The sequence below is a fragment of the Lichenostomus cassidix genome, unplaced genomic scaffold (assembly GCF_008360975.1).
Source record: "Lichenostomus cassidix isolate B80296 unplaced genomic scaffold, HeHo_3.0 HiC_scaffold_864, whole genome shotgun sequence".
Taxonomy (NCBI): domain Eukaryota; kingdom Metazoa; phylum Chordata; class Aves; order Passeriformes; family Meliphagidae; genus Lichenostomus; species Lichenostomus cassidix.
Genome location: NW_028147344.1, coordinates 110102 through 123484, shown reverse-complemented (window position 1 = coordinate 123484; position 13383 = coordinate 110102). Strand labels below are relative to the sequence as shown.

Here is a 13383-nt window from a genome sequence, read left to right as displayed (position 1 = left end):
CCTGGCACCTGGGTGAGACATTGGTTCTGGGAATCTCCAGGAGAGCCAGGGGATGGAACATGGTGTGGTTAGCACAGTTTTTCCCATGAGAGGTTTTCTTGTGTTTTGTAAATAAAGATAAAGTTTGGATGTTTTGGAAATGTGTCCCAGAACTTGGGCAGTGCAGGCCTGGCCAATCAGGCCTGGGGGAAGGCTTCTGACTGACCAATCTAGGTGACTTTTGAGAACTCTATAAATGTGATGAAATCAAAACAATAAAGGTCATTCCTTCTTGCCACTGAGAACCGATGCATTCATTACTCTGCTAGCTGCTCAACAGTAACAACATGGGACCCCCAGAGTGGGAGAGCAGAGAGAGGCAATACCGGAGCTGTAGGTCCCCTGGCAGCCTGGAGGGGTGGGGGAGGCTGGAGATGAGGCAGGGCTGGGACACTGTGACACTGAAAGGGGCGATGGGGAGAGGGGGAAGCCCTGAGTGCCTGGAGTGGGGGGAGCCTGAAGAGGGGGACCCTGGGAGCCAAAGCGCAATCAGGGAAGGGACCTGTGGGACACCCAAAATCACCTGGCATCCCTTGGCAGGGAATGCCAGAAGTGGAATCCCAGGACCCATGGGTCCCTGAGCAGCTTTGAGAACAGGGACTCCCTGAACTCCAAAGTGGGGAGATTGAAAACGGGCAACTCCTGGAGGCTTTTTTTTACTTACTCCTGATTTTTGGAGGTTTTTATGCACCCCAGACACCTGATGACATCTAGAGATAGACTTGGGCATGAGGAACCCTGGACCCCCTTACACTTTGTTTTTCCCCCAAACCAGAATTTGTCATTCTCAAACCTTGGCCAGATGGAGAATGAGGCTGTGAGGAGCAGGAAGATGCCCCAGGACAGCCAGGCAGGTGAGGAGGAAGTCACTGCCCCTTTTCCCCTCTCTTCTCCTCCCAGCCCAGCATCACCCCTGCTGCAGGACAATGCAGCTAGTGATGCTGTCCTGCTGGGGATGCACTGGGGGGATGTCCTTCCCCTTCCTCCTGGCACGGAGGCAAATCCCATCCTCTCCTTGTCCTTCCCTTCCTCCTTCCCTCTCTTCTTCTTTCCTTCCTTCTCTTCCTCTCTCCTTGTTCCTTCTTCCCATCCTCCCTTTCCTTTCTGTTCCTTCTTGCCATTTTTCTTTTTGTTCCTTCTTGTCTTTCCATCTCCTTTTCCCCTCCTCTTCCTCCTTCCTCCTGTATCTCCACTCCTTATTCCTTTTCCTTGTTCCACCCTCTCCTTGTCCTTCCTCCCCCAGACAATGAGCTGAAGACAGAGACCACGGAGGACAAATTCCCCCAGCTGAGCCTCTTGGAAGAGATTGTTTTGAGCAGCTCCACAGTGCAGGAATTCAACGGTGAGGAAAAGCCACAGAGATCCCCCATGAGGAGGGGCTGCAAAGCCAGCCCAGGGTGCTCCAACGAGGAAAGACACACCCTGTGCCAGGAAGGAGGCCAGTGCTTTAGCTGGAGCTCTGACCTGCTGGTCCAGCAGCAACTTCACACCAGTGAGAGACCCTACAAGTGCTTGGAATGTGGGAAGAGCTTCAGCCACACTTCCAACCTCTTCATCCACCACCGTGTGCACACGGAGGAGAGGCCATACACGTGCGTGGAATGCGGGAAGAGCTTCAGCCGGAGCTCCAATCTCATCAGGCACCAGCACGTGCACACTGGGGAGAGGCCCCATGAGTGTGGGGAATGTGGGAAGAGATTCAGCACGAGCTCAATCCTAGTCCAGCACCAGAGGATCCACACAGGGGAGAGGCCCTACGCGTGTCCCGAGTGTGGGAAGAGATTTAAGACCAGATGGGGTCTCCGCAAGCATCAGCAGATTCACACGGAGGAGAGGCCCTTCCTGTGCCCCGACTGTGGGAAGGGCTTCAAATGCAACTCCGACCTCATCACCCACCAGCGCATCCACACCGGGGAGAGGCCCTACAAGTGTCCTGAGTGTGGGAAGAGGTTTCAGCACAGGTTCAATCTCCTCGTACATCAGCGGACGCACACAGGGGAGAGGCCCTTCTGCTGCACTGACTGTGGGAAAGGCTTCAAGCAAAACTCCAACCTTGTCACCCACCGGCGCATCCACACAGGGGAGAGACCCTACAAGTGTCCTGAGTGTGGGAAGAGCTTCACCCAGAACTCTAACTTGACCCAACACCAACGGAGGCACCGGTACGGGAAGCCCTGCGAGTGCCCCGACTGTGGGAAAAGCTTCTTGTGCTGCTCCAACTTCATCCCCCATAGGAGGAGCCATGATGGGACTGATTTAGAGTAAAATAGAAATTATTAATTTAAAAGAACGAGAAGCTGGATAATAGTAATAACAACTTTTGAACTGATTTAGAAGGCCAGAGATTGGATAATGATTTACTAAGGTTTGCCTGCTGAAGACAATTTATTACTCGCTTAATGATTTTGTGCCTACCTAGTATCGGGGAGGATAGAGAGACGAGAGCCAAATAATTGAGAAAAACCACTGAGTGTAATCGAACATCCCACCCTTGGACCCCAGGACCGGTACAAGTTAGATCTCAGGCTTGGAGTTGGACCAAGAACCAAGGGAGCAAGGTGAAGAGTTCATCATGAGGAAGACTATCGATTGTACCATCATTAATTATTTGGGACCCTTGCCCACAATTAATCTGTGACACTGCGCTTGCACGAGCATATTTAAATGAACTTTGAACTCAATATAATACGAAGCGGGGATAGGTAATGAATATGTATAGGGGCTTTGTCTAACTTTATGCATATGTAATCTGTAACCTAATGTAAACCAAGTAAAGTGCTGCTGAGGGTGTGCATGCCTTTGGAGGGGCTACCCGCCATGCACCCCAGCTGGAATAAACACATACCTACTTCATAACGATCTGAGTTGTGGAGTCAATTCCGTGCTTCATTTGGCACCCCAGATGGGACAAGGTTTGCCTGGCTGCAGGATCGACTGAGGAGCTGACATCCTAGGTGTGCCCCGGGATTTTCCTGGAGCACCTCCGCTCCTCGGCCACTCTATGTGGGGGCAAACGATGACCATCTGATACAGCAGAGAAACGGTATGTGTTTTGGATATAGGGAAGCCTGTAAGTTGTATACACGTGGCTAGGGCTGCTGGTAAGACACAGAGAGACGTCCTGTGCGCAGCGTCATCCCTGAGTGGTGAGATTGCAAGCAACCGGCTAGGGCCAGCTAGGGGAACGGCAATCAGTGAGGTAATTCGTCGTCCTTAGCTGGCAGGGGGGATTGAAAGAATTATTGCCAGAAATTTATATGCTACCATCACACAGGTAACCTGACAGTGTGACCTTTGCCTCCAGACTAGCCCTGAAAATATCCCCAAACCAAATTTGGGCCAAATTGGGAAAGGGAATGGGCCTGGACAGCAGTGGCAAATTGATTTTTCGGAACTCCCAAGAAAAGGAGGGTATCGGTACTTGTTGGTATTAACAGATACCTTTTCAGGATGGCCAGAAGCCTTTCCCACTAGAACTGTCAAAGCCCGGGAGGTAACCAAGGTATTGTTACAAGAAATAATACCACGCTTCGGAGTTCCAGCCACAATGTCCTCAGACAGAGGACCACATTTCATTTCAAAGGTGGTACAACAAGTTAGCCATCATTTAGGCATAGACTGGGAGCTTCACACCCCATACCACCCACAGTCAAGTGGTCAGGTGGAGAAAATGAACCACCTAATCAAACAGCAAATTGTCAGATTGGGGCAAGAAGCCAATTTACCCTGACCCCAATCTCTTCCACTTGCATTATTACAAATCTGAACTAAACCCAGAAGTAAAGAAAAATAAAGTCCTTTTGAGATGCTCTATGGGAGACCATACGGAGTACAGAAAGGACTATCCACCCAAGCTGGGGAGGAAACACTGACCGCCTATATGGTGGCCTTGAGTAAGCAACTCAGGAAAATTGAAAAGCATTTGGCTGGAACCTGGAGTCGGGGCCTGGACAGCCCAGTACACAACATTCAACCTGGAGATCATGTTTATGTTATATCTCTTAGAGAGAAAACTTTGGAGCCACAGTGGGAAGGACCATTTCAAGTCACTCCTTACCACTTTCACTGCGGTCAAAATGAAAGAACAGAACACCTGGGTTCATCATACTTGAGTGAAGAAAGCTCCAGAGACCCCTTGGAAAGTGGCTTCTAACGATAATGAACTGAAATTGAAATTTACCCGGGCAAAATGAATGCAATTAGAAAAGTTACTCTAGTTGGTGTTCTCACAATTACAACCATACTTCAAGGAAAAGGAGGTACTTTCAACCAGGGCGATACTGAATGGCCTTGGTCACAAGCCCTCATAGGGCATTCCAGCTTTCAGGGAAAGTACCCTACAGACAGCCTTCTGGATTTGGCTATAATTGTAATGCATGATGATGAAATTTACCACCCACCTGAATGGGCTTGGAATCAAAATGAGTAGATCATGACCCTACCTGGTGTCTTTAATGAAAAAATCCAGGTGGGATACAGAAAAATAGATGGAAAAGCCTTTTCTATTAAATTTTAATTTAGCATTTAAAATCCACTCTAATGTTTTTAAAGAAATATGTTTTATTAAAAATTGGCAAACTGTAAATTTAAAACCATGGATTACATGAGAACAACAAGGGTTTATCTGTGAGAGTAACACAATTAATGCCAAAGATACATGCTTAGATGTTGAGCAAAGCATATGCCACTTTGAAGTTCACCCGGATACTAGTCAGAAAACAGTACTTGTATATATTGGTCAGGGTTGTGTTTGTTTAAGAACAATGTGTGTTTTCATAGAAGTAGATAATGACAGTGTTACTTTGGATGTTAGGAATCATTCTAACTTTTGTATTTGTAATTTTGTGAAGATCATTGGGTGTGACTTTTTGTATTTGGCACTAGTTGTATCTTGTCAATTGATAAAATCCAATTACACAATGTATCATGAAGTATCATCAACACCTATTGGGATGAACCTTACGCTGGTAAAACAATTGGTAGAGCACCAAGACTTAATTAACATCCTAAAAGGAATTCAAAAAAGTGGAAAGAAAATTTTAATAACCATTCACCATGATACAGAGGAAATAAGCAGAGTCTTGCAAAGAGCCAAACAGGATGTGGATCACCACTGGTGGGATGTGCTTTTTGGATGGTCACCTACTGCAACTGGTATCCTTAATACATTATGTCACCCCATAATTGTTTTACTAATTTTGGTAGGTATTAGTCTTGTTTTATCTGTTCTGCTATTTGTTTGGAATTGTAGGATGTTAAAGAGGCTATCCATTTAAATGACTTTATCGAATGTACATGGTAAGGCACTGAGAGATATTTATCGCAGAAGCTTGCTAGAAGAAGAATCCATTTACTAGTAAAAGAATTTACTAATTTTATAGAAAAGGGGGGACTGATTTAGGGTAAAATAGAAATTATTAATTTAAAAGAACTAGAAGCTGGATAATAGTAATAACAACTTTTGAACTGATTTAGAAGGCCAGAGATTGGATAATGATTTACTAAGGTTTGCCTGCTGAAGACAATTTATTATTCGCTTAATGATTTTGTGCCTACCTAGTATCGGGGAGGATAGAAAGAAGAGAGCCAAATAATTGAGTAAAACCACTAAGTGTGACCGAGCATCCCGCCCTTGGACCCCAAACTGGTACAAGTGGGTTCTCAGGCTTGGACTTGGATCAAGAACCAAGGGAGCATGCACAAGGGAACAGGGTGAAGAGTTCATCGTGAGGGAGACTATCGATTGTACCATCATTAATTATTTGGGACCCGTGCCCACAATTAATCTGTGACACTGCGCTTGTGCGAGCATATTTAAATGAACTTTGAACTCATTATAATACGAAGCGGGGATTGGTAATGAATATGTATAGGGGCTTTGTCTAACTTTATGCATATGTAATCTGTAACCTAATGTAAACCAAGTGAAGTGCTGCTGAGGGTGTGCATGCCTTTGGAGGGGCTACCCGCCATGCAGCCCAGCTGGAATAAACACATACCTACTTCATAACGATCTGAGTAGTGGAGTCTATTCCATGCCTCACAATCACTGGAATCTTTATCTCCACTCCTCAAACCTCTCTAATTATCTGTCCAAGTCCTGAAGACTTGACAGAGGGAATGGGAAAGTAACAACTCATTAGGCCTTTCTTTGTTTTACTGAGCCCTGTCATGTATTTGGTGTTCTGAGTCCAGGATCCTGAGATCCTGAGAGGAGATAGAAGCAATCCCTCAAGAAATCCAAGTCAAGAAACACCCAAAGTGTCTTGGAGCATGAGGAGGTCCCAGTGAAAGCTCTTTCTGATGAAGCCTCCCGAGGGCCTCATTAGAGCTGATAATTGGAGGCTGTGATTGCAGGCAGGCAGAGGGACAGGCAGAGGGTGGCTGTGTGAGATCAGAGCTGACTGTGTGACCTCACAGAGAAGGCTGTGACATCACAGTGTAGCAATGTGACATCATAGACCAGGTTGTGACATCATAGTGTTGTTTTGTGACAACACGGGGGGGGGGGGCTGTGACATCACAGGGTGACAGTGTGACCTCCCAGAGTGGCTGTGTGACATCACAGGGGGCTGTGTGAGGTCACTGGGGAGGTCACTCGGCCCAAGTCCCCCCTTACAGTTCCTCCAGACAAGTCCAATACTGATCGTGCACAGCAGGGTTCCCTGTCCCCCCAGGTCCCCCCTGTCCCCCAGTGCCACAGCCTCCCCCAGAGGATGTTCCATGGTTTGACCCCCAGAGCCTGACATGGGGACAGGGGGGACAGGGCCCAGGGGGTTGGGACAGGGGGACAGAGACCCCCTGACAGTGTCACTGTGTTCCCCAGGGCAAGAGCCTGGCCCAGGGCTCCTTCACCCTCTTTCAAATGAGGGCTTGAGAGCACTTGAAAAATCCCCAGCAAGGGATCAGCAAAAACCAGATTTAATTTTGAGCGACAGCACAACAAAGTTCCTTGGCAAGAGTCACTCTACACCTGACTGCACAGTTCAGGCACACCAAGAAAACAGAGCAACAACAAAATCAAAAAAAATTCAGGTAATCAAACCAGAAATTGACTAAGAACTCTTTGTGTGTGTGTGTGTGTCTGTCTGTGTGTGTGTCTAGGTGCATCTGACAAAAAGACAGTGAGGGAAAAGATAAAAGGAATATGGCCTAAAAGCTTGAGAGCCCTCAAACTTGACAGAACTTAACTTACACCTTAACCTTAACTTATATCTTAAAAATAATAACTTAGCAAAAGAACAACACTTAACAGTATTTAACCTAACTTATAACCGATGACCTAACAATTTAACAGAGGAATACTATTTCACTTAGCTTGTAGCTTATATTAAACTTGGAATTACAGTAATGCATTTCACAAAGCACTGTCACAGGAAACTCTAACACATTCAACTTCAAGTTACCCAGATTTTGAGAAGAGGAAGTCAGGAGAAGAGAGTGAGACAGAGAGAGATCCACAGTCATGGCCTTGGATCCAGCTCCATCTCAGCTGCTGTGATCTCTGGGGCCATGGGACGTGTCAGTGTCACACCTGTGTCACAGCCTTTACCTGCTCTGCTCCCTCTCACTGGTGGGGTTTTCGGGGTGCCAGGGGCTTGGCAGCCACTTTGGGGCTGGACTAGAGGCTGCAGTGGCTGAGGGTGGGGCAGTGACCAAATACCCCCCAAACCCAAGCAAATCACAGTATGAGGAGGAGAACTAAAACAAACCCTAAAAAACCACCTTGCTCACCCCTCCCTCCTTCCCAGGCTCCCGGCCTCCACCTGCAGTTCCTCCTCTGCTCTCTCTGCAATGGGAAATTTGTCACCAGCCACAAACTCTGCTTTTGCCTCATCCCGGGATCTCTTTCTGGAGAGGAAGAACTTTCTCCAGCAGAGATTTAGAGTGCAGCAGCCTTTGAGGCTCAGGGGGTTTCTTCTGCAGCTCCTTGTAGTTCTCCTCTTCCCATGCTGGGTCTCCTGCACCACAGAACTCTGCCAGCTGCAGCTTTACAAACCTCAGCTCAAGGTCTGGATGCTCCTGAACAATGTGCTCGAGGTCCTTGGTGGCTGCATCCAATCTGTTCTTCTTGTGATCTCCCTTTGCATGGAGCCAGTGGATCTGCTGGCCCCTGGCCAGGGCCTGGCAGAGCAGGTGGAACCTGGGTCCTGCTGCAGAAGCTCGGGGAGCTCCAGGACTCGCTCTGGCCGCTGGGGAAGCCACAACACAACCCATTGCCAGCCACGAGCCGAGGGCTCCGTGTGGCTCTGCAGGACCTTGTCCCTGGGGCTCGTCTGGATCAGCCATGGCACCGGGGACAGCAATGGCACCGGGCAGTTTGGGGTGAGGTTCAGTGTCTGTGCCTGGCAGAAATCCCAAATCCTTCCCGAAGGAGCAGAGAGTGCTGACAGAGCACAGCATACTGCTGCTGCTGCTGGGCACGGGATGGAGCCAAGGGTGATGTGAGACAAAGCCGGGACAAGAAGTCAGAAGTAACAGGAGTCAGAAATAACAGGAGGAGGAGCAGGAGGAGGAGCCGGCAGGAGAGGAGGAGGGACAGAGGAGGAGGAAGAGCAGGGGGAGGAGGAGAGATAAAGGCGGAGGAGCAGGAGGAAGAGGAGGGCTAGAGGAACGAAAAGTGAAGCAGGAGGAGCTGCCACGTGCGTCTATTGTTCTTTGTGTCCGCAACCCTCGGCCCCGGGAGCATCGCCCCCCTCCCCGGGGCATCCCGCAGGTGAGCGGGCAGGGGGAGCTCGCCCCAAATATCTTGGGTGGTGCCTGGGGTTCTTTTTGGGAGGGGGGAATTTTTGGACCTTGCAGGACTCCAAATGTGAGTCGCAAAAGCCCCTTGGGGGGATATTAGGGTGTCACCCTGACTCGAGTTTTTTGTGGGGTCCCGGTGGTGTGTGCCGGGAAGAATGGGATGGGATGGGGTGGGAAAGGATGGGATGGATGTGGATTGGGGTGTGGGATGAGGTCTGAGGTAGGGGAATGGGTGGGATGGGGCCTGGGATGAGGCAGCTGAAGGTTCAGGGTGATGAAGCCGGGCGACCCCACTCCTTAGGGGCTTGCGGAGTATCCGACAGCTGTGCGGGAGATTTGGGGTACCCCTGATCCTTCGGGGGTGGCGCTGGCAGCGAGGGGACACGTGGCTCCGGCACCTCTGGACCCCACCTGCACCCCCCTCGCCCCCAGCGCCCCCGGGAGTGGAATTTGGGGAGGGGGGAGGTGGGGGCCGCCCAGGCCGGGCCCCCCTTGCTGTCCCGGCAACTGGGGGCCGAGTGCGGGGGGAGCCCCGCGGGCATTGCCCGGCCCTGCCCGGCACGGCTGATGCCGCCCGCCCGCGCTGCGCACTGCTCCGGACTGGTGCTGCCAGTGCCGCGCGGGGCGGGGCCGCTTCGGGGACCCCCCAGGGCAGAGCGCTTTGGGCTGTTTTGGGGCTCTGGGCACCTGCAAAACCGGCGCTGGGCACGGCAAGAGCGTGTGAGGACAGCTGGGGCCCTACTGGTGGCACTGGTGGCGCTGGGAGTCCCCCCGGCCGCAGGGTGAGCGGGGGGCGCGGTGAGGGGGGGCTGGTAGCCGAAATAGAGATAAATGGGGATTGGGACCCCCAGAGTGGGCAGGAGGGACCTGGAACCCCCAAAACCAATCATAGGTGAGGAGGGGTTGGGGATTGAGGGGACGATGGTGAAAGGGCAGAAGAGCAGGGGAAAAGAGGGGGATGGGACACCCAAAGAGAGCGGGAGGGGGATGGGACACCCAAATGGAGGTGGGAGGGGTCTGTGGATTGGGAGAAGGATGGGAAAGGGGAGGAGAGGGGAGGGAAAGGGCAGGGATGGGAGTTGGGATGGAAGCAGGGCAGTTCCATGGGGGTCCAGCCCTGTCCCTCAGCACTCGATCCCCAGAGCAATTCCCTGGGGCTCTGGGGGAGGTGGACTCGCACTAGGGGGGTCCCAGAGCCCCCTGCCTGTCCCTCGGGGCTAATCAGGGGGTTCTCCCCACCCAACAGCCATTGATGTGGCAGCTGTGGGGCAGAGGAGGGTGGGAAATGGGGGTCCAGGGTGGGTATGGAGGAGGAGCGAGAGGGATAGGAGGGAGAGAGGAGGAGGAGGAGGGAGAGGAGGTGAAGGAACAGAAGGAGCAGGAGAAGCCAACACCCACCTGCTGAGTCTGCAGCTTCCTTTGGCCTGACAACATTCTACAGGTGTCCAGGGAGGGGGAGTTCACCCCAAATCTATCCGGGGATTCCTGAGAGGTGCTTTTTTGGAGCTGGATTTTTCTGGAATCGAGCCCCAAATATCTTTGCATGTGCCTGGGAGGGATTTTTTGAGGGGGAGGGGATGTTTGGGTCTTGCAGGACTCCAAAGCTGAGCCATAATTGCCCCTTGGGCAATCCACCTGGCGATCGCCTGGCACCTGGGTGAGACATTGGTTCTGGGAATCTCCAGGAGAGCCAGGGGATGGAACATGGGACCCCCAGAGTGGGAGAGCAGAGAGAGGCAATACCGGAGCTGTGGGACCCCTGGCAGCCTGGAGGGGTGGGGGAGGCTGGAGATGAGGCAGGGCTGGGACACTGTGACACTGAAAGGGGTGATGGGGAGAGGGGGAAGCCCTGAGTGGCTGGAGTGGGGGGAGCCTGAAGAGGGGGACCCTGGGAGCCAAAGCGCAATCAGGGAAGGGACCTGTGGGACACCCAAAATCACCTGGCATCCCTTGGCATGGAATGCCAGAAGTGGAATCCCAGGACCCATGGGTTCCTGAGCAGCTTTGAGAACGGGAACTCCCTGAACTCCAAAGTTGTGAGATTGAAAACGGGCAACTCCTGGAGGCTTTTTTTTACTTACTCCTGATTCTTGGAGGTTTTTATGCACCCCAGACACCTGATGACATCTAGAGATAGACTTGGGCATGAGGAACCCTGGACCCCCTTACACTTTGTTTTTCCCCCAAACCAGGATTTGTCATTCTCAAACCTTGGCCAGATGGAGAATGAGGCTGTGAGGAGCAGGAAGATGTCCCAGGACAGCCAGGCAGGTGAGGAGGAAGTCACTGCCCCTTTTCCCCTGTCTTCTCCTCCCAGCCCAGCATCGACCCTGCTGCAGGACAATCCAGCTAGTGATGCTGTCCTGCTGGGGATGCACTGGGGGGATGTCCTTCCCCTTCCTCCTGGCACGGAGGCAAATTCCCATCCTCTCCTTGTCCTTCCCTTCCTCCTTCCCTCTCTTCTTCTTTCCTTCCTTCTCTTCCTCTCTCCTTGTTCCTTCTTCCCATCCTCCCTTTCCTTTCTGTTCCTTCTTGCCATTTTTCTTTTTGTTCCTTCTTGTCTTTCCATCTCCTTTTCCCCTCCTCTTCCTCCTTCCTCCCGTATCTCCACTCCTTATTCCTTTTCCTTGTTCCACCCTCTCCTTGTCCTTCCTGCCCCAGACAATGAGCTGAAGACAGAGACCACGGAGGACAAATTCCCCCAGCTGAGCCTCTTGGAAGAGATTGTTTTGAGCAGCTCCACAGTGCAGGAATTCAACGGTGAGGAAAAGCCACAGAGATCCCCCATGAGGAGGGGCTGCAAAGCCAGCCCAGGGTGCTCCAACGAGGAAAGACTCACCCTGTGCCAGGAAGGAGGCCAGTGCTTTAGCTGGAGCTCTGACCTGCTGGTCCAGCAGCAACTTCACACCAGGGAGAGACCCTACAAGTGCTTGGAATGTGGGAAGAGCTTCAGCCACACTTCCAACCTCTTCATCCACCACCGTGTGCACATGGAGGAGAGGCCATACACGTGCGTGGAATGCGGGAAGAGCTTCAGCCGGAGCTCCAATCTCATCAGGCACCAGCACCTGCACACTGGGGAGAGGCCCCATGAGTGTGGGGAATGTGGAAAGAGCTTCAGCACGAGCTCAATGCTAGTCCAGCACCAGAGGATCCACACAGGGGAGAGGCCCTACGAGTGTCCCGAGTGTGGGAAGAGATTTAAGACCAGATGGGGTCTCCGCAAGCATCAGCAGATTCACACGGAGGAGAGGCCCTTCCTGTGCCCCGATTGTGGGAAGGGCTTCAAATGCAACTCCGACCTCATCACCCACCAGCGCATCCACACCGGGGAGAGGCCCTACAAGTGTCCTGAGTGTGGGAAGAGGTTTCAGCGCAGGTTCAATCTCCTCGTACATCAGCGGACGCACACAGGGGAGAGGCCCTTCTGCTGCACTGACTGTGGGAAAGGCTTCAAGCAAAACTCCAACCTTGTCACCCACCGGCGCATCCACACAGGGGAGAGACCCTACAAGTGTCCTGAGTGTGGGAAGAGTTTCACCCAGAACTCTAACTTGACCCAACACCAACGGAGGCACCGGTAAGGGAAGCCCTGCGAGTGCCCCGACTGTGGGAAAAGCTTCTTGTGCTGCTCCAACTTCATCCCCCATAGGAGGACCCATGATGGGACTGATTTAGAGTAAAATAGAAATTATTAATTTAAAAGAACTAGAAGCTGGATAATAGTAATAACAACTTTTGAACTGATTTAGAAGGCCAGAGATTGGATAATGATTTACTAAGATTTGCCTGCTGAAGACAATTTATTATTCGCTTAATGATTTTGTGCCTACCTAGTATTGGGGAGGATAGAGAGATGAGAGCCAAATAATTGAGAAAAACCACTGAGTGTAATCGAGCATCCCACCCTTGGACCCCAGGACCGGTACAAGTTAGATCTCTGGCTTGGAGTTGGACCAAGAACCAAGGGAGCATGTGCAAGGGAGCAAGGTGAAGAGTTCATCGTGAGGAAGACTATCGATTGTACCATCATTAACTATTTGAGACCCGTGCCCACAATTAATCTGTGACACTGCGCTTGCGCGAGCATATTTAAATAAACTTTGAACTCAATATAATACGAAGCGGGGATTGGTAATGAATATGTATAGGGGCTTTGTCTAACTTTATGCATATGTAATCTGTAACCTAATGTAAACCAAGTAAAGTGCTGCTGAGGGTGTGCATGCCTTTGGAGGGGCTACCCGCCATGCACCCCAGCTGGAATAAACACATACCTACTTCATAACGATCTGAGTTGTGGAGTCAATTCCGTGCTTCATTTGGCACCCCAGATGGGACAAGGTTTGCCTGGCTGCAGGATCGACTGAGGAGCTGACATCCTAGGTGTGCCCCGGGATTTTCCTGGAGCACCTCCGCTCCTCGGCCGCTCTCTGTGGGGGCAAACGATGACCATCTGATACAGCAGAGAAACGGTATGTGTTTTGGATATAGGGAAGCCTGTAAGTCGTATACACGTGGCTAGGGCTGGCTGGTAAGACACAGAGAGACGTCCTGTGCGCAGCGTAATCCCTGAGTGGTGAGATTGCAAGCAACTGG

The 13383-nt window shown here is 51.3% G+C and overlaps 1 pseudogene across 1 annotated transcript; it reads left to right on the top strand.

The window, feature by feature from the left end:
• Positions 1 to 821: 821 nt before the first annotated feature.
• LOC146423358 (uncharacterized) lies at positions 822 to 12467 on the top strand (annotated as a pseudogene). The gene is made up of 4 exons (XR_014847573.1): positions 822 to 893; positions 1283 to 2300; positions 11102 to 11136; positions 11446 to 12467. The product of XR_014847573.1 is annotated as an uncharacterized LOC146423358 (transcript).
• The last annotated feature ends 916 nt before the right edge of the window (positions 12468 to 13383 follow it).